Genomic DNA, 21,737 nt, shown 5'->3' on the forward strand with positions numbered 1-21,737 from the left:
GAGCACCGCCCTCATAGAACGCTGATATGCAAGTTGGCCTTCAGCTGGGATCAAGTGCCTTAGACCGTCTTTCCTAAATTCCATCTTTGAGTACGTCCGTGGTCACTACGGCTTGGGGTTGAGGGACCAAGGGACAGCCCAAAAAGATTTTGTTGGAATGGAACCACCAACTCAGGTCGTTTGCAATGATTGGACACTGGCTGATTCAACAGGGACCACTGGGAGGTCAGAAGCCACTGAAGAATTGTGGTATCTGGCCAGGGGAACTAGAGCGATAGATGCTGCCACTGATCCTAGAGTTTGTGGAATGAGTCTCACTGTTATTTTCTTCCTGCAAATTATTTGGTTCACTTGCGATCTGATCCTTTTAAGTCTTTCTAGGGGAAGTGAAGCAAAGCTGGTGACTATGTCCAGCATATCTCCAATGCATTCCGGTGGTTGTGATTGTTCCAGACGGGATTTTTCGTAGTTTATAATGATTCCTAAGCTGGAACAAAGACAGTGTGCAATCCTGTGCCTTTAGTAGTTGACACCTGGTGGAAGTGGTAAAGAGCCAATTGTCTAGATGTGGAAACACTCAGTCCTAGCAGTCTAAGATGCACTACTACCACTGCCATGCATTTGGTAAACACCCTGGGGGCTGTGGTAAGACCAAAGGGCAGTGCTCTGAACTAATGAATGGAAGTATTGACTTAACTAAGACCATCCAGAATTTGGTTTGTTGAACTGATTTGTTCAACTGACAGATCCAAGATCAGTCTCCAATCCCATTTTCTTTGGCACCAAAAGGAATAGAGTAAATTCTGAATCCTTTCTGGTCTGGCAGGACTACCTGGATGACTTTTGACAAGCAGTTTTTGAATTTCTAAGACTGCTGTCTCCCTGTGACTGGGTGGAATGTCTGGAATTCTTCTTGGTCTTTTTGGTTTCTTTGAAAGGGGAACATTGTAACCTCTGGAAATGATCCCCTGCACTCATATGTCCAATGTCATTTCTAGCCAGACAAATTGGTGCAGGGATAATCGCCCCCTGACTGCCTCCAGAGAAAGGCAGATCGGGCCTCTTCAAGAGGGCTGGCAGGAGTTAAGTCTCTCAGGAACCCTAGTTCTGCAGGCCATTTTGGTATCTTGGACGGAGTCTTCCATTATTACCTCCCCCTCTGCCTCAGGGGGAAGTCATTGTGACGCGAGTCCTGGAAAGGTCCTTTGGTCTTTTTGAACCATAGCCTCCCACTTCTCTGGTTCCTAGAATAGGGCCGTTGAGTGGAGAAGCATACACCCACAGCAGAAAGTGTTGTCCTATCTCTCTCACATATGGCTAGAGTCTCTAACTTTGGGGCCAAACAGGGATGATTCATCAAATGGGGTGCTGATGAAAGAAGACTTACATGGCTCCCCTCAGTGAAGTCATACAAGCGCATCCAGGTGTGCCACCTGATGGCTACACCTCAATCTGCTGCACTTGTCCCTTGGCAGCATGAACAAAAAGCCTCATGGACGAACTGGAAATAGAATCAAGGGTGGCAAGCTGAGATGTAACCTTATCTCAAACCCCTTCATAGGGGTTCATAGACTAGTACAAGACTAATTGCCCTTGTGGGCCATTTTAAGCCTAGCCAATTACCCCATGTGAGAATCAAACCCTGCACCTTGTGTCTGCCAGGTAAACACCTTAACCATTCTGCCCATCCTCCCTCCCAATCAGCTACTGCTCCTGTAAGATCATCTGAAAGCTCTTTAATCAGATCTCTCTGAAGCCTGGTAAAATGTGTCATATAATTCAAGGATCTGAGAGCAAAGGTTGATGAAGCATATATGCGCTTCCCAAATCTATCCATAATCCTAGACTCCTTGTTAGGAGGATGGATAGTATGACTTTCTTCAGCAAGTTCTTTAGTGGTTGACATTACTCCGAAGGCGTCTACAGGAATACCCTTGGCCCAGTGTTTCTCATCTTTTGGGGGCAGAGAGGATCCGATCAGGTCTCTTGACGATCAGCTCAATAGTCAGGAATTTTCCAGGCCCACTGGGCGATCAGTTTAATAAGATAGCCAGTGGGTGGAGATCCAAGAGGTAGAGGGTTGGGAGTGAAAAACCTTTAGGTATACAGATTCCTCTGAGGAAGGCTGGAGGGCAGTTCAGCCACCATTCCGTTTCAGGATTTCTAGATGTCTCAGAAGGAAACTTCAGAGGGTGACTTGGGGGAACCTTCCCCTTCATCAAAATCAGTATCTTTGGATGAAGAACTCTTCAGGGGAGTCCAAGTGCTTCCTTTTGCACTTTTTATTTGAAGGTACCTCTTTGGTGAGGTGTTCTGGAGAGGTATCTGAAGACATAACCAAAATGGTTCGCTTTTGTACCCTCTGTCCCACAGAAGAGACTGGAGGAAGCACTGGTCGAGGGGATAGACAAGTTGTTTAGCCCAACAAGGAAGGCATAGATTCTTTTGTCCACAATGGACAGACTCTCCATAGCCAGTAAGGCAGACCCCCCAGTAGAAGGATGGGAGCCAGGAACAGTGCTCCCACCCCGCACAGAGGAAGCCACCTCCAAAGCAGAAGCCAGGGTCTAACTTACATATGCCAAAGCCCCAATAGGCATGGAGGGCTCCAAAAGTATAGGAATTGAACCTTGCCCCTCGGAACCAGCAACAAAGCCCCGACCCCGGGAGGTCTCTGGTTCCAACAAACTGGAAGAGCTCAGGGTAACTATCGGTGTCAGAGAAGGAGCTCTGACTGGCAGCAAAACAGTTGAAACCAGGACAGTAGGCACCAGAAAAGTACAGTTTTGTACCTACCATAAATGTAGATGTTCGAGGATTCCATTGCTGCAGTCCTGACTATTGGGTATAGTCCGCGTCCAGTCGGCCCGAATACCAGAGTATAAGGCTGACGTCGGTCAGGGCGCATTAGACTGACGTCAGTACGTCAGGGTACTAATGCGCATGACCGACGTCATATCCTCAGTCTTTTCTTGCCCCAGATGTCAGAAGACCCTAAAAAGACAAGTCCCAAAAAACCTGCACCAAAAACATGTACAATATATACAACAATATATACAAAAATATAAGCATGTAAACTCACCTACACAACCACCCCTAAATACAGAGGGAAGGAGGGAGGTAAATTGGACTGCAGCAATGGAATCCTCGAACATCTACATTTATGGTAGGTACAAAACTGTACTATGTTCTTCGCCTTCCATTGCTGCAGTCCTGACTATTGGGTAGAATCCCAAAGCAGAGGTAAGGGAGGCTGGCAAATTATAAAGTAGTAGGAGCTGACAACATGCCTTGTAAAACAGATGTGGCAAAACCAGCCCTAGACTTAGAGTAGATAGGAAGGTGATAATGCCTAGAGAAAGTATGCACTGAACTCCAAGTAGCTGCTTCCAGAATATCCTTAGTTGCCACCCCCCTTAGAAATGCTGTTGAAGTGGCAGTAGCCCTAGTGGAATGAGGCCTAATCCCAGCTGGAATCTCCTTGCCATGATGGGAATAACAAAATGCAATGCAAAAGCCAATCCACCTAGAAATAGTTTGTTTTGACACAGGCTTGCCCTGAGAACTCAAAGCAAAAGAAACAAACAACTGCTGAGACTGCCTAAAATCCTTAGTCCTGCTTAAATAATAACGCAATTGCCTGTGTACATCTAAAGTGTGCAAAATCTTTTCCCCTTTATTTTGAGGATCTGCAAAAACGTAGGCAAATGAATAGTTTGGTTTAAAGCCACACTAGAAACCACCTTAGGCATAAAAGAAGGATTAGTACGTAATGATACCCTATCCTTATGGAAAATCAAAAGGGCTCTACTGCCATAAGGGCCTGCAACTCAGACACCCTTCTTGCAGAAGTAATAGCCAACAGAAAAGCAGTCTTCCATGACAAATATTTCAATTCAGCAGTAGCTGCAGGCTCAAAAGGTTGTAGAGTAAGTTTTTCCAACACAAAATTGAGATCCCAAGCAGGAGTAGGAGCTCTCGTGGGGGTCTTATATTCTTTGCCCTCTAAGAAACTGCTTGAACAAAGGATGCGAAAACAAAGGTGGGTCACAATCATAGTGAGCTGAAATTGCTGCAGCATGAATCTTTATGGAAGAGAAGGACAAACCTTTGTCCAATAATTCAGTAAGATATTGAAGAGCCACACTCAAATTAGGCTCAGAAATCTCCAAATTCTTTGCTGTACTCCAAAATAAAAATCTCTTCCATTTTTCTGCATACACTTTCCTTGTACTAGGTCTTCTAGCTTCCATAATCACATTTAAAACTTGTTGAGGAAGTTGAGACCTGCTGTGCTTCAACACAGAATATGCCAAGCTGTTAGATGAAGAGAGTGTAGCTTGACATTGAGCAGATGACCGTCCTTCTGAGATAACAGATGAGGAATCAGAGGTAAAGGCCATGGAGGCTTCTGTACCAGACTCCGTAGTAGAGGGTACCAGTGTTGCGAGGCCAATCTGGAGCTATCAAAATCATCCTTGGCCTGTCTTGTCTGACCTTTAACAGTACCTTTGGAAGAAGAGGTAGAGGTGGAAAGGCATACACATGAAGGTTTTTCCAACTGAAAGACAGAGCATCCACTTTCCAAGCCGTGTGATGAAACCCCTTTGTGCAATACTTTGGCAGCTGGTGGTTTAGTGGAGAAGCGAACAGATCTATGTCTGGAGTTCCCCATGACACTGTCAGTTTCTGAAATACATGAAGATCCAGTTTCCACGTGGGGATCCATGATTTGTCTGCTTAACACATCCGCTAAGGAGTTCTGTGCTCCTGGCAGAAACCTTGCCTGAAGAGTTAGTTGCAGGCTTAGCGCAGTCTCCCATAAAATCATTGCTTGCCTGCATAGAGGATAAGAATGTGTTCCCTTGCTTGTTGATGTACCACATGACAGTTGTGTTGTCTGTTAGAATCAACACCTGCCCTGGAAGAAGTAACTCCTTGAAAGCCATCAATGCAAACTGGACTGCTAACATCTCTTTCATGTTGATATGTAGATGCTGTAGTCTGGCAGGCCACTTGTCTTGTATCCACTTTCCATTTAGATGAGCTCCCAAGCAATGTCCGAGGCATCTGTCGTTAAGATCTGACTTGCCTCTGGCCGGGTCACAGAGAGTCCCTTGTTTAGGTGACATTCCTGAGCCCACCACAAGAATTCTTTTGAAGGCAAGGTATTATTTGAATGACAGTGTCCAAATCCTGGCAGTGCTGTGTCCATACATTTTTGAGATACCATTGTAACTTCCTCATATGCAGTTTGGCATTGGGAAGCACCAGAATACAAGATGCCATGAACCCTAATGCTTGAAGGACTGTCCTTGCAGTCAGCACGGACTGATGAGATAGTTGATGGAAGTAAAGTGACAGACTCTTGTTTGTCCGGGGTTAAAAAGGCCATCTGGGCTGCTGTATTCAGTCTCACACCCAGAAAGCACATGTCTTGAGAGGGTACTAGACTGGACTTTATTTCGTTCACAGAATACCCTAGGCATCTTAGCACTGCGATAACATATTCCAGGTGCTGTAGAAGAACTTCCCTTTCTTGAGCCAGAATCAGGCAGTCGTCCAAGTAAGGATAGATTTGAATTCCTTGAAGCCTGAAGTAAGCTATCACTGGAGCCAGAACCTTTGTGAACACTCTGGGCACAGTAGATAAGCCAAAGGGCAATGCAGAGAACTGATAATGAGAATTTCCAGTTAAACCGCAGATATTTCCTGCAACTTAGCCTTATAGGCACATGAAGGTAAGCTTCCTTGAGATCTAAAGTTACCATCCAGTGATCTTTGCCCAGCAGAGGTAAAAGCTGTTGTAACGTCAACATCTTGAACTTGGGAATGTCCAGATAAGTGTTGAGGATAGATAAATCCAAAATTGGTCTCCACGTGTTTCCCTTCTTTGGTACAAGGAACAGGCGAGAATAAAATCCTAGGCCCCTTTCTGATACAGGGACTGGCTGAATGGCCCCTATGTGAAGTAACTGTAAAACTTGCTTGTGAGCCTCTTTTCTTTGTTGAGAAGGAACGTCTGGCATGCCTTTGAAAGGGGGCATTGTATGGAAATAAAATCTGTAACCTTGGTGAATGATATCCAACACCCATTTGTCTTGAGTAATTAAATCCCAATTTTCTTTGAAAAGAGACAGTCTTCCTCCCAAAGGAGCTGCCAAACGTGAATCTGCTGGCAGCTGAAAAACAGGTCATTGGGTCTGTTTACGAAAGGACTGACCCCTGCCCTCACCAGAAGTCTGAGCAGGTGAACTCCCTGTTCTAGGCCTAAAAGAACCTTGAGCCCTGCCCCTACCACGCCTAGACCTACCCCTAGACTGAGAATCATAAGCAGGATATGTCCACCCCTTAGCAGGCCAATTTCTACTAAACCCGGTGGCTGCACCTGCAAAAATCTTTAACAGTTTGCATAGACTTAGCTTTGTCCTCCATTTTCTTTAAAACTGCTTCCACAGGCGAACCAAACAACACATCAGACTGTAAAGGAGCATCCAAAATCCTTGTCTTAACATGCTCAGCTAAATTCTGATCCTTCAACCAGGCATGCCTGCGAAGAACCGAACTGGTAGCAGCCACCCGAGGAGGCCTGTACAGCATCAAAACCACATTGCAAAGAATGCTTACCCACTTGTTCAGACACATGAACCAAATCCAGCAACTCTTTACACTCAATACCTTCCGCCAAAGCATCCACCTTAGATTTCAATTGTGAAAGGAGATAATTCTGATATTTTAGCATGTGAAATTGACAATTCAAAGCTCTCATGGCTAGAGTGGAAGAAGTATACACTTTCTTTCCCCACCTATCCAAAGCCCGTGCCTCTTTATCAGTGGGAACAGGATTTTTAACCACAGAAGCCTTCACACCCTTAGGCCCTTGAGAAATAGTTTCTGGGTCCGCCCTAGGACTCTTAAACAAATATTTATGAGCTTCGGGCACCCTATAATACCTATCAGGCTTAACAGGAGCAGGAGGCAAAGAGTCAGGGTTCAGGAAGCCTCTGCAAAACATCTTCCACCACATTCAACACAGGAGGAATAGCTAAAGGCCTATGCTGGGGTAAAACAAGAACTCAAGCCTTTTCCTGGAGTCAGAGTAATCCTGGCCTTCTCATTTAAAGTGCTCCCTCATGGAATGCAAAGTCTCTGAAAATGAGAAATCCTCAGGTGGAGAAGCTGTAGGAGTGGAATCATCCACCTCAGAATCAGAATAAGTAGGATACTCCTGCATATCTTCCACAGAAGATTCTGAAGCCTCTGAACACTGTTCAAAACTATCAAACTCCGGTTCCACCCTAGGCCTCTTATCAGGGGGCATAGAACCCTAATCATAGTAATCAAATCTTCTGCCATTTTAAGCATATGTTTCTTAGGTACAGAACCCGAAATGCTAGGAGAAGCCCCCACTGAAGCTGCAGTAGGCCTACCTCTCAAAGAAGTTTTGGCAACAGAAGGAGAGGCCCTAACTACCTTGGGAAGAGAGGGAAGAACAGTCACCTGAGAAGCCCCCTCAGCCTGGCCTACCTCCTGAGAAGGCACATCCTGTAAGAGTATAGTTTCTGCCTGGGACTCCATGGACACTCCTGGCAAAACCTCCGGCTCCACTGAGCCTTCTAAAGAACCGACGTCCGGGACTGCCGGTTCCTCAACCCTAGGCTTCACAGTTTTATCCTTGCGCTTCTTGGATGAAGCATCCGACGGCATTTTATAATTGCAACGCTTCCCAAACACTAACCTGGCACAGTCTAACCTCCTCTTAATAGTGCGTTTGTTAAACCTAGCACAAGAGCGGCAACCAACAACGTCGTGCTCAGGCCCTAAACAAGGTATACACAAGGTATGATAATCCCTATGAGGTATCTGTTTCCCACAAGAAATACAGTTATTCACTTTTTCTGACATCCGGTAAAATACTGAGGCAAGAAAAACTAAAATGTTCCCCAACGGGTACTTAGCCAACTCTGTTTCGGTCTGAAACTCCGGTTAAATATTTCAGTACGCCAACCTGCACTCGCAAAACTGCTTCTGCATCGGACCATGCGGCAAAGACTGAGGATATGACGCCGGTCATGCGCATTAGTACCTGACCGACGTCAGCCTTATACTCTGGTATTCGGGCCGACTGGACGCGGACTATACCCAATAGTCAGGACTGCAGCAATGGAAGACGAAGAACATCTCCAAAATCTCGGCTGGATTTGAGAGGAGGAATTTGCACGGGCGCAGAAGGAGGCAAGGTTCCAAACCTAACAAGGCTAGGAACAGAGGATGGAGGTAATCCCCTCACCATCAGGAGCTGGTCCACCAGCCTCAATGTCTGGCTCTGAAAGGTTCTTGGTGGACTGAACAGAGGAGGCTCTCTCTCTCTCTCTGTAAAAGGACTTGGGAGGACGGTCCACGAATGGGTCGATCAAGGGTGAACAGGATGTCTGTGGTAAAACTCTCATCTGAGGCTCCTTTGGTACTGAAGGGAGAGCTCTATGCACTGATACCAGTGCTATAAAAGTCGGGTGTCGAGGGAGGAGTATTGTTTCAAACCAGTGTCAAGGAGACTGTCGGCACTGTGGGAGTTTTAGCCAATTTTGAAGATAGTTCTGAGGAAGCTGTCAGAACCAAATGTGTATGCTTTTTTGGTTATGAATAGGATGACTAAGAGGAAATGGCTTCTGTTTTCGGCCCAGATATGGCCTCTTCAAAATCAGATTTCTGAAGTCCTTTAAGTGTATGCTTATTTGTGCGCTCTACCATGGTTCTAGCACTGAACCCTGACAGATGGCACAATCTTCCTGAAGATGGACAGTACCAAGACAATACACAAAAGGTGTGCATCTGAATTCGACATTTTTCTTTCACACTTTTGACACCTGTTGAAATCAGAGGGTTTGCCAGCCATAAACAGAAACTCAGGCCACCTGACACACAGAGATATACTGTCACTGTCAAGAGACGGATTAAGAAAAGGGAAGGTTTTTTTTTTAATATAACAAAGGAAAAGAAAATTACCAATGATGTAAAAGAGGGATAACTACCAACGATGGTACCTCAGTACTCAATAGTAAGGGAGGGGGAAAAATGCACTGCGCACACACCTAAAGAAAACTAGAAAAGTGGGTAGAAGACAGAAACAAGGAACAGGATTTAAAGCTTAAATATTTTAAAAAAATAAAGCTAACTTACACCTAGAAGAAACACCAAAGCTCAACAGGTGGATTGAAAGCATCTGGCACTACAAAGTGGCAAACGAGATCTGAGGTAATTTGGTGTGGAGCATTATGGGTAGAGCCTAGCTCGTGAGTTTTTGGAAGGCACAAGCTGGAATAATGGCAGACCTGGTTCTGAGGCTCGGAACACAGCCCACAGTCAAGGATTATGTAAAGACTGACATTGGAGCTGAGGTTATAGATTACCTGCAAAGTGAAAAATCTAGTGTAGAAAATCTAACACTGAAAACATCACAGCAGGATACAGCAAGTGAACCAAAATTAAGGCGAAACCAGTGCAGCGGGAAGGAATAGTTGTGCAAAATCTTACCATAACCATAGATTTCCTTCTCTTCCATGTTTCAGTATTCTTACTGTGGGATCCTCTGCCTCAGGCAACCCGAACATCGGCTCCTATACAAAAGCTTAAGTCTGGTTCCTGCTAGTGCGTGCAGCCTTAAATGTGACATCTGCATGCACAGACCTCAGAACTGCCCAGTCGGACAGTAGTCTAGGTAGTGCCAAATGACACCCTCTAGACTGGTGAAATGCGATTGACTGCCCACTGGGACCACAATCTAGGTAGTGCCTCCTGATGTCCCACAGACAGGGGAAAGGTAATGCAGGGGGACAGGTGGGAGGGAAGGAAAACTGCAACATGAAAGAGAAGGACATCTATGGTTATAGTAAGATTTTACGCAAGTATTCTATGTCCTTCTATTCTCATGTTGCAGTATTCTTACTGTGGGAGAGTACCACAGCTTAAGGAGGAATGGTGGAGGAAGAAGTAGCGTATTCTAGAAAACCTTGCAGACTACCATCTTAAATCCTGTTCTGGAGATATGGTCCAGCTTGCAGTGTTTGGTAACGGTATCTACTGAGGACCAGGTAGCTGCCTCAAGGATGTTAGTACTGTTTTCCATGGTAGGAATAGCAGAAGCAGATAGTTTGGAGAGTGGCTTACCCAGTGCCCTGGGATGTGAAGACAGTTGACTAGACTTTCTAATCGTCTTAGTTTTGTCCACATAGAACCTTAGCTGCCTGTGGACATCAAGGGAATGCAGTATTCTCTCTCAGTAGTTTTTAGGGGATGGAAATAAGGTGGGTAAGTGGACAGAGATTTAGGGACAGTTCGTTGACTACTTTGGACATGGAGGGGTTGGTGCACAGGGTCACCCTATCTTTGTGGAATAGGGTATGGAGGGGATGCCAAGAGCACCTGCAACTCAAGACTCTTCTGGCTGAGGTGAGGGTTACCAGTAAGACGGTTTTCCATGTGCACATCTGCAAAGTTGCAGAGCTGACTGGCTCAAAAGGAGCAAGTGTAAGTTTTTCTAGGATGTAGTTTAGGTCCCAAGGAGGTGGAATAGGCTTCCTTGGTGGCCTAATGTGCAAGACCCCTTTAAAAAACAGTTTAACATCCAACCTGGAGAGTAGAGGAGGGTCCAAGGGTAAGCAGGCATAGATGGCAGATAGGTGAAATTTCACTGAAGAGTATGAAGTCTGATGTTACAAGCTCACACACACAGGTTAAGATTAGAGGAACATCCGCTTGAAAGGGGTCCCCATGTCTTCGGAGATACCATTTGGAGAACCTTTCCCATTTGGAAATCTAGGATGTCAATGCGTTTGGTTTCCTGGCCTCCTACATGATAGCACGTCCTCAGTGTAGCGGTGTATGAAGCAGACAAAGCATCACCCAGAGGATTAGGGAAAGCATCGCTAGGTGTGGATGAATGAAAGTTCCATTCTGTTGTGTGATCAAGTCCACTCTGTGGGGCAATTTGTGGTGACTGCCCTTGGCGAGGGATAGAAGGGGGAAATCGATGCTGCTTTGGCCAACAGGGAGTCACCAAAAAGATTTTGGGCATGTCCCTCCTGATATTCAGGAGGACTTTGAGAGGGAAGGGAGGAAAGGCATACAGAAACAGTCCCTTCCATGAGATGGTGAAGGTGTCCACTCTCCAAGCTAGTGGGGAGGGATGATCCTTGGTACAAAAGGTTTTCAATCTGTTCTAGGGGGAGGCAAATTTATCTGTAGTGCGCCCAGTGGTGGACATCTACAAATACTTCTCTGTGCAACATCCACTCGTGATGCAGACAGAAAAATCTGGATGGTATATAGACTGCCTGCAGTGATAGGTTGATCCGAGAAGCTATATCCCAAACTTGCAATGCTACACTGCAGAGTAGGTAAGACATGGTCCCCCTTGTTTGATGTGCCACATAACAATGATGTTGTCCGTGAAGATTTGAAGGGGGCCTGGTTGCAAGAGAGGGCGAAAGGCCTGCAGGGCTAGCTGAACTGCAGTCATCTCCCTTACGTTGTGTTTTTTCTAAAGAAATGGTTGCCAGAGGGCTTGCACTGAGTCCATTCATGGTAGCTCCCCAGCCCAGATCTGAAGCATCTGTGTGCACGTGTTGAGTTGGTGTGGGTTAGAGGGGCCACCACTTCAATTCTGTTTTTAAGCAAAGCAGGAAGGGTACTTGGAAGTCTAGTCTAGAGGGTGGCAGTGTTGGAACCACACATTCTTTAGATAACACTACAACTTTCTCATGGACATCCTGGATAGTGTTAGCGTCGGTGCTGTGGCTGCCATAAGGCCCAGTAGGCACATGAAATGTCTGGCTGACAAATGGTTGACCTGGATGAGGTCCTGGAAGTGGTTGATCAGGGAAATTACCGTGTCCTGAGGTAGATAAGCCTTCATCCGTTCTGTCAGTATCCTGCAACCCATGAAGATTTTTTTTCCTGTGTTGGGGGAGATGGATGACTTGGTGAGGTTGAGAGTGAATCCCAAACCCCTGGAGCAGAGACATGAACAGATGCTTTTTGAGGATGTCTTCACCTTCTGAAAGGATGAGAATGTTGTCCAGGTAGGGATAAATTTGTATGCCTTTGGTTAAGCAGTAGGCTATGGGAGGGGTTAGGCACTTGGTGAAGACCCTTGGTGCAGTGGATAAATCAAAGGGCAAGGCAGTAAATTGAAATTGTGAACAGGATCCAGCAAAATGTAGCTATTGACTGTGGTTTGGATGTATGGGAATATGGAGGTAAGCCTCCTTCAACCCAAAGTGGCCATGAAGGGCTTGGGTGGCAATAGTGAAAGCAGATTTTGGAGGGATAACATTCTGAAGGTGGGGACTTTCAGGAAGGGAATCAAGAAAGATAAATCCAGGATTGTTCTGCAAGTGCCATCCTTTTTTGGTACCAGGAATAGAAACCTTTCCTTCTTGACCTGATGGAACCGGTTCTATGGTTCCCTGTGTAAGATGATCTTGGAAAATTGTGAGGGATGAGGTGGAGTTGGTTCTTTGGTGGGGGGGGGGGGTGTCCTGTGGGCTGGGTTTTTCCTCTCAAGATAGAGAATATACTTTTTCCACTATTGCCAGAACCCAATGACCTGAGGTTACTTCTTTCCAGAAGGGCAGACAGTGACAGAGGTGGGACAAGAGGTGGAGGTGGGTCTAGGTAGTCACCATTGTTGTTAATTCTGTCCTGAAAAGGCTATCTGTGGGTGGGCTGAGAAGGGTCTGTCCTGGAAGAGGATTGCCTCCCTTGGCTCTCTCCTATGTCTGGAAGTAGGAGTGGTAGTGGGTGTTCTTCTGGCATAGGTAGATTTTGTAGGGTAATTCCTGTAAAATTTTGGTATTGGGGAGACTATCAGGTGTTTTGATATCCTGGAGTTCTTTGCTCTTCTCCTGAAGGGTCTTAAACAGATCTGCAGACTGTTTCCCCAAACAGAAGGTTATGGTCTAGTGGAGCATACAGAATTTTGGATTTAAAGTCTTCAGGCAGTGGCTGGAGTCTATACCACGAGTACCTGTGAAACACAGATGCAGTAGATCTAGCAGAGGCCTCTGCTGCATCATAATTGCATCTAATTGAGTTCCTAGCAACTTCAGATGCCAGGGACAGTTTAGATGCTATTTCTGTCTAATTAGGAGAATCAGGCAAGGTGGACAGTAGGGTTGTAGCTTGGGATACCAAATCCAGGACATACTTAACCATATGGGTTTGATAATTAATAGCTCTAAAAGCTAGGGTGGAAGTGTGTATTTTCTTGCCCAGCCTGTCCATAACCTTGTTTTCCTTGTCCGAGGGTAAGGGACGAGGAAGGAACAAGTCTAGACAGTTTGTCTGGGGCTACAACTATCACTGCTGGGTCTGCCAAGGGGGCCTTCAGTAGAAATTTTTGGTCAGGGACCTTGTAGAAGCAATCAGGTCTCTTGGGAGCAGCTGGTTGAGAATCAGCGTTTTTAGAGAGTGATGCAAATCCATCTAAGTATGCAGGAATCACCGGTGGGATGGCTGGAGACGGATTCAACCTGCAGTAGCTCAAAATACCTTTTCTGAGCTTCTCTCATCTGGGTAGTATCAATTTAAAATACTCCCTCATTTTTGTTATAGTCTCTCCAAATGTAGTCTCCCTCTATGGAATCCTCATCAGAGCAGTAGTATTCCAAGGGTGAGGCTATTTGGGATGAAAATGCAAGACTCCGAACAACAGGATAAGTCTTCTTTGCGAGAAAAGGAAGGAAGAATAGAAGTAGCCGAGGCATGTCTTGGACTAAAGTACAGGTATAGTGGGAGCAGAGGAGGCCGAGGGTCACGAAGGCCTGCATCAAGGACTGGGTGGAGGATTGCATGTCTAGTTGTGCCTCTGAAGGAGCATCCAAATGTTTTGTCATTTGCCTTTTTTAAGTGAGTTGTCTTTGGAGATGCTGTGGGCCTAGCTTCAGGGTTTGTCCTATGGTGAAAGGATGACAGTCCTTGGTCAAAGACAGTCATGCGGTGAAGCCTAGTTCCCCCTAGACTTCGGTAGTAACAAACATCGGAATATCCTCCATGGACATGCCAGCCGGTACTTAAGAAGCGGCTTCCTCGAATGCAGATGCCAAAGTAGACTGCTCTAGTGGACGCCCCTCAACCCCTACATAGGTGACTGGCAGGCCATCCGACAACAGAGGGGCAGAGGTGGTAGGCCTAGAAACTTCAGCTTTTTTCTTGGCAGTTCCACCTGGGCGTCCGACTCCAGATACATCCTTAATGCTAGCTTTTTTAGTCTTTTTGATTTTTTTCAAATACAGATTGAGCGCGGCCAGATTGCTTCTGAGGGTTTTGGGGACAAAAGACTGGCAAATGATGCAGGAGGTATGATACTGCTCCCGGCCTAAACAGAATATGCAATGGTCATGAGAGTAATTATGCAGGATTTGACATCTGCATTTGCATTTACTGTCCTTAGCAGACATTGGCTAAAAGCCTACTAACAAACCAAGCTCAAGCAAAATATTACAAAGAATTCCCCAACGGGGTACTTAACTTTAGATGTTTTGAAGAAAAGGAGCGAAGCATTCGATTTGACGTTTGACTGCAGCAGAAACATTCTGAGGTCTGTGCATGCAGACTTCACATTTAAGGCCCCTGGTTTATGGCCCCATGTGTGACGTCTTATGCAGTAGCAGCAACCAGGCTTAAGCTTTTGTATAGGAGCAGACGTTCAGGTCGCCTGAAACGAAGGATTCCACAGTAAGAATACTGCAAAATGAGAATAGGAGGACATCATCTGATTAGTTGCCAGATGAATAGTTTGCAGCCTACCACAGGAAACCAGTACAAACTTTTAGATGGAGTTGCACAGCAAGGGGAGGAGCAGGAAATTGTGGCTACTGACAGGGCCAATATTGTGGGGTTACACACCAGTGAGTTCCCATTATAAAAGAGCAGCAGATGGCACACAATGAAACCGAAGAGAATGCGGCACAGGAAAAAACTGTGGAACTATCTATAGAATTCCCACAAGAAATGAATATGCCCTCAGTTTAGAAGAAAATGATCCAAGAGAAGAGTTGCTTGATTTAATTAATACAGATGGACAGACATACTAAGTTCAATGAAAAATAGACTACAGAAAGTCAAGAAAACCAAAAAAGTTAGAAGTTTGATAAAAATTAACACAGTAATTAGAACTGCCCACAGAGATTCATGCAATATAATAAAAGTAAACAGGATATATTACTGTGCAGCTAAATTAACAAAAGTCTTACCACAAAATGCATGGTAGTAAGGGAAAGGAATAAAAATCCACCTGAACCACGCTGAAATTGCCATGTCAATGCAAATTTACGCTCGTTATCTTTGCAGCAAGAATAAATTTGCATGGATTTTGGCGTGGTTCAAGTGTTTTTTGTTTATATACGTCTGCTTCTGTTACCACTTGATTTACTGTGAGTTCAACAGTTTTAGTTTTACTTTTAGTAAGGGAAAGGAAGGAGAGAAATCAAATCCCATCATGGAAGTACTGAACAGAGAAAACTATAAAGCAATTAAAACAAATGTCACTGTTAAAAGAATATAGAAGGAAAACAGAAATACTCAGACATGACAAAAGCAATGCACAGTATCAGAAGACATGAGGATCCATCTTGCACTATCGCAAATAAACTAAAAATATCAGGAGAGGCAGAAAAACTTAGAAAATACACAGGTAAAAATTAAAGGAAAAGTACAAAATCAGCAATTTACTGCAGACCCAGAAAAGTTTTATACAGAATTGGGAAACACCGCAAAAGGAATTGAACCCCCACAAAAAAAGATGGATATGTTCTGGAGAAATATCTGTAGAACATAAAAATGCTAAATGGATAGAAGAAAAAGAACAGGACATGCAAGGGGATGAAGTAACGGCCAGGGAGTGTGAAACAAAGTTAAGAAAAGCTGCTATTGGAAAACCCCAGCCCCAGATGCAGTGGCCCAACCTCTGGTTAAAATTATTAACCTTACATGAAAATTTAGCTACGAGTAAGAACTACTTAATGCGTACCCCAAACAGACACTATACTGGCTAACAGGAAAAATATTACTTAAGAGTGAAACTGCAAGCTATCCTAAAAACTATAGGGCAAAAACTTCCTACAACATACAAATTATACACTGGAATTGATGCAGACAAGAGTTTACAGTCATTTAGAAGAAAACTCAATTGTGGTAACAAAACAAAAAAAGTAATAAAAGTTGTATGGAACAAAGGATTATTTGATGTTAAATAGTCATAATGGAGAACTGTAAAAAGGGACTTATTAATCTAGACATAGCATGTACAGATTACAAAAAAGCATTGACAGTATCTTACATTCATGGATAACAGTGCTTAAAAATGTGCAAGATGCATCCTACACTGACTGATTACATTACAGCGACCATGAAACAGTGGAAAACCACGCTCCAATTAAGCCATGATAAAATAAATTATTATTCCGAAAATAAGGATTCAAAGGGGTATAAATTCCAGGGTGACTATCACCACTGCTATTTTGTCTTGCCCTTAACCCATTAAGCTGTCTACATGATGGACTAGGTGTCATGGTTATAACGTGGCTCCTAAAATAAAAAAAAAAAAAAAAAAAAACAAAAAGGTGTACAGACTTACCTTTTTGAAGATGATTTAAAACTATATAGTTCAGATGAGGAACTGAAAGCACAACTACAAGTGGTTAAAATGTTTTCAGAGGATACAAGAAAGTCATTTTGTGTTGATAAATGTGCAAAGACTACCTTTAAAGCAGGAAAGCTGCAGCATCAGAAAAACACCAGTTTGGGAAAGAAATGTGATATAAAAGAAGTTGAGCAACAGTGAGTGTATAAATTTGGGAATTTAAGAAGGAACAATAGAACATGAGCAATGCGAATAACACTTAGTAAAGAATATTTTAAAAAACAAATAGTAAAAACAGCATTCACATCTGCTGCTTCAAAAGGTGGCAAAGGTCTAATGTTAGAGAGCATAACAGATACCATGAAGGAGGAATTTGCTTGCAAGAGGGGTCTTGTATGCAACATTGCTTTCGTGAACTGTTTTCCCAAAACAGGAGGAGGGAGATCCATTGGCAAACAAGAAGAGATGTCTGCTAAATGCACCTTAAGCATGCATAGAATAAGCCATATTGGAGTAGCTTACAAATTTCAAAAATACAAAGATATTAACCTCAATGGACTGTTTCCATTCAGGCACCATTCAGAAAACCTCACCCATTTGTAAACAAAATTTAGTAGCAGGTGTTCTGGCCTTTAAAACCTGCTACACCACACCATGAAACAAATGAAGACTTGAGATTGAATCATCTAGACTGTCAATTTTCTCCAAATTGGGGGCACCAGTCAAGACTGTGCAAGCAGGTCCAATGGGTGAAGTTTGCAGTAACTGCCCTTGGTCAATGCCATTAACCGGGAGAAAGGAGATTGTGTGGGTCAATATGGGGTTACCATAATAATCCGTTACTTCTCTCTTGAATCTTCAGAAGTGCCCTGCAAATTAGTGGGAAGGGTGGAAACTTACAGGAACTTTCCCATCCAAGGGAACAGGAATAAGGGTCTGCTAAGCATGGCTGCAAGGATGGAATAAGGGTCTGCTAAGCATGGCTGCAAGGATGTCTGGAACAGAATTTCTACAGCTGTCTGGTTTGAAAGAGAACATATCTATGAGGTGTTACTCTTAATGGAACCAGATCCTTGCCAACCACTGCCATGGGCTTCCACTCTTGCAGGTCTGTCCAGGATCTGCTAAAACTGTCTGCCACAAAGTTGCTGTTTGAGGGGGATGTATGATGTCTGAAGGGTCAGAATACAGAGAAGCCCACTCCCAAGCTATCCTTGTCAACTGGCCTTGTTAGATGAGGTACAATATATTGTCTGTAGCCAGCAGAAAAGACCCCCCCCCCCCCCCGAGTATAAAGATGGAAGCAGTTTCAAAGTGTGAATCACAGCCAACATCTCCTTGATGCGGTGTTTGCTGGCATCTTTGGGCACTCAAGTGGCCTGCATTTGCATCCCAAATGACAACTCCCCAGGTGAAGTCAGACAATCTGTACTGGCACCAGAGAGGACAAAGGAAACCTTGGACTGGTACTCAACCGTTTCTCCACCACTAATTCTTGTCTGAAGGGCAGCAGCAACTGGGATTCCAGGGATTAAAGGAGCTGAGTCCAACAAACATACATGCCACTGAATTCCTCATGTGAAGATCGGTTGGTGGTACTAAACGTGGACTCGTTAGCTCATTAATTTTTAGGAATTCTCTTGCAGAGGAGACATTCCTCTTGCAGAATTCCAGAAACCTCTAGTACGACAGGACATCTTCAAAGCCATTCTCTTGGAGTCTCAAGCACCCCAAAAAGAAGAGTCTTTAAGAGAGTGTCAGACAACTTTCGGAAGTACAACCTGAACCATAGATATAAAAGAGTAAGGTTGAGATCATCTCTAGCAGTCCAAACCCCTGGGCATAGACACTGCACAGATCAGAAAGTCATCCAAGAAGGCAAGATGTGAAAGCGCCGAGTCCGACAGTGGGCCACTACCACGACATTCTGTGAAAACTCATGGTGCAGTGGACAGCCAAAAAGGCAGTACAGAAAACACAGTGTGGACCAGACACAACAAATGTCAGCTATCGATGAGCAATACGGATATGACAGGCATCAAGCCCAGGGTCACCATGAAGCAATTCTCCAGGAAGAGAAGCAACATCTACGAGGTAAGCACCTTGAACTTTGGGACCCTGACAGTCAAAGAAGGGCCTAACAATGATTCCCATACCAAACATACAAATCCCACAAAGTTCCCTCTAAATAGCAAACTAAAGTATACTTCTACAGCTACACTGAACACCATACTGAAGAAAACAGTAATTTCGCTAACCCAACACAAAGCATAACACAAAGACCCTAAAAATAAACAGACGATTTTTAATCTAATACAAAGGAAAGTTGTGTAAAATCTTAACACAACCATACATGTCCTCTTCCATGTTGCAGTATTCTACTTGTGGGTTTACCCTTCTTCCTCTCCAGTTAGTCTGGCCAGGTTTCCAAAGATTTTCAGTCCCTATTGGTGTGGACCTGTGATGTGGCTGCAGGAATGTGGGCCATAAAAGTGACATCTGCAAGCACCAGCCCTCAGCACCTAATAAAAGCCCCAGTCGGAGCCTGTCCTGTAAAAGCATAGCCTGTCCAGTATCGCCCAGGAGAGCAACTGCAGTCATACACAAGGGGAAAGGTAGGAAGGAAGGAATACTACAACATGGAAGAGGACGGACACCTATGGTTATGGTAAGATTTTACATAACTATCCTATGTCTTTATTCCAATGTTGCAGTATTTTACTTGTGGGTGAGTGCAAAGCTCACTAAGGATTGGGGGGGGGGGTAGCCTAGATGAAGTTTCCAAGAATTAGTGTAGGATTGCCCTGGCAAACCCCGCCCTAGCTCTGCAGATATGGTCCAGTTTGTAGTGCTTGGTGAAAGTCTGTACAGAGGATCAAGTGGCTACCTCAAGGATGGAGTTGGTGTCTAGCCCTTTAAAAAAAGGCTCCAGAAGAGGCCATTGCTGTGGTGGAGTGGGCCTTAATATTGCCTTGCAAGGTCTTCCCAAGTTGTAGGTAGCAGAAGGAAATGGCCCAGGAGATCAAGGCCAAAATGGTCTGCTTGCTCACAGCTTTACCCAAGGCCCTGGGGTGGAAGGAGACCAAGAGCTAGTCAGATTTATGAAAGGGTTTGGTTTTATGTAGATAAAACCTAAGTTGTCTGTGGACATCTAGGGAATGCAGCACTCTAACTACCCCCCTGTGGGTTTGGGAAGAAGTTGGGCAGGTGGATGGCCTGGTTCAAGAATAGAGCATTCACTACTTTGGGAATGAATGACTGGTTTGTCCTGAGGGTCACCATATCCAGGTGGAATATTAGGAAAGAAGGTGTAGCCATAACAATTTGTAATTCTGAAACCTTTCTGGCAGAAGTCAGAGCTACTAGCAATACAATTTTCGATGTGCAAAATTTTAAGGGGGCCTTGTCTGCTGGCTCAAAAGGGACTAGGGTGAGCTTTTCTATAACATAGTTAAGGTCCCAGGGAGGGGGAGACAGTTTCTTGGATGGTCTCAAATGAAATACACCTTTTAGGAAAAGTCTGGAGGGGAGTCTGGATGCAAGTGGTGGATCCAGGGGAAGGCAGGCAGAGATATCAGACAGGTGTGCAACAAAAGGAACTTTCATTCACACTTGCCTGTCACTGCTGCACCCAACTTTATGGGTGATCAACTTCTGATCCCTTTCAGTCAACACTACTCACAGAATGTGCTCAGTCCTGAGGGAGGCCAGGAAACCAACTACTAGGAAAAACAATTTGTCTAAATGACAGATTCTCAAAATGGTGTTCCCTTAAGGACAAGGATCCTTTTCAGGCGGATCCCTCACTTGTCCTTACCTATATATGTGAGCTTAAGGAAGAACTAGCATATTCTTCAGTGAAAGTCCATCTTTCGGTCAGTTCAGCTTGCTTTTACACCCGCCTCTGCTTTCCAGACCTGACATTAAACTTTTCCTGCGAGGGGTCTTGCATATCAGACCACAAAGAAAACCCATCCTTCCTCCCTGGGACCTCAATTTCGTACTGGAAAAACTCACCTTACCTCCCTTTGAGCCAGCCAGCACAGCTTCTCTACAAATGTGCACATGGAAAACCATTTTAGTGGCCAATGCCTCTGCTAGAAGAGTGTCTGAACTACAATCCCTCATGGCCTGTCCTTGCACCACTTTCCACAATGACAGGGTGACCTTGCGCACAAACCATTCCTTCATGCCCAAAATGAACGAATTATCCTTAAACAAGTCCAATCACTTACCTACCTTCTTTCCCTCTCTAATACCGCAGAGAGGATACTTCAGTCTCTAGATGTACACAGACAACTGAGATTCTACTTAGACAAGAGCAAGTCCTTCAGAAAATATGGCCAACTCTTCATCTCCTTTCACGTAAAGTAGTCTCCAAACAAACCATTTCCTCTTGGATGAGGAAATACATTCTCTTCTGCTACTCACATCATGGCCAACAACTGCCTCAAGGAGTTGGGGCTCATTCCACTAGAGGCATGGCTACCCTCCAAGGCCTTTCTTAGAGGGCTGGACATGGCCTCTATTATGGAAGCAGCTACCTGTCTACAGTTCAGACTTTCACAAAACACTACAAGCAAGAACAGGTCTCCAGGGCCAGCACAATCCTGCAGGGATTCTTGGAATCATCTACCTCTGCCCCTCCCTTCACTCCTTCTAGCTATGGTACTCTCCTACAGTATGAATACTGCAACACAGGAACAGGACAGAATAGTTGTGTAAAATCTTACCATAACCATAGATGTCCCCCTCTTCCATGGTGCAGTATTCCTTCTCACCTTCCATACCCCTCTCCCCCTCTTTTTATTTATTTATTTTTTTATCTCCTCTGGGTGGTGGATCTCTCTGTATCCACTCCCTACAATCTAATCTGTACAGCCCTTCAGGGACATTTGCTCCTTAGCCTCAACTTGTTCTTTGCACATCTTATCCTGGGGTTCCAGTTCTGAGGTCTGTGCATGCAGACGTCTCATTTATGGTCCCTGGTTTATGGCCCTGCGTGTGACGTTCCATGCACCTACAACAGCCAGGCTTAAACTTTTGTATAGGAGCCAGCATCAGGTTGCCTGAGATGGAAAATCCCACACTACAA

The 21,737-nt window shown here is 44.6% G+C and overlaps 1 protein-coding gene across 10 annotated transcripts in view; it reads right to left on the reverse strand.

Annotated features, from left to right (window-relative positions):
- Nucleotides 1-21,737, reverse strand: part of CPSF6 (cleavage and polyadenylation specific factor 6) — a 1,684,023-nt gene that overhangs the window by 547,531 nt on the left and 1,114,755 nt on the right. The gene's annotated exons all lie outside the window — the stretch shown is intronic.

Source organism: Protopterus annectens, chromosome 11.part0 (assembly GCF_019279795.1).
Source record: "Protopterus annectens isolate FY-2018-M chromosome 11.part0, PAN1.0, whole genome shotgun sequence".
Lineage (NCBI taxonomy): Eukaryota > Metazoa > Chordata > Ceratodontiformes > Protopteridae > Protopterus > Protopterus annectens.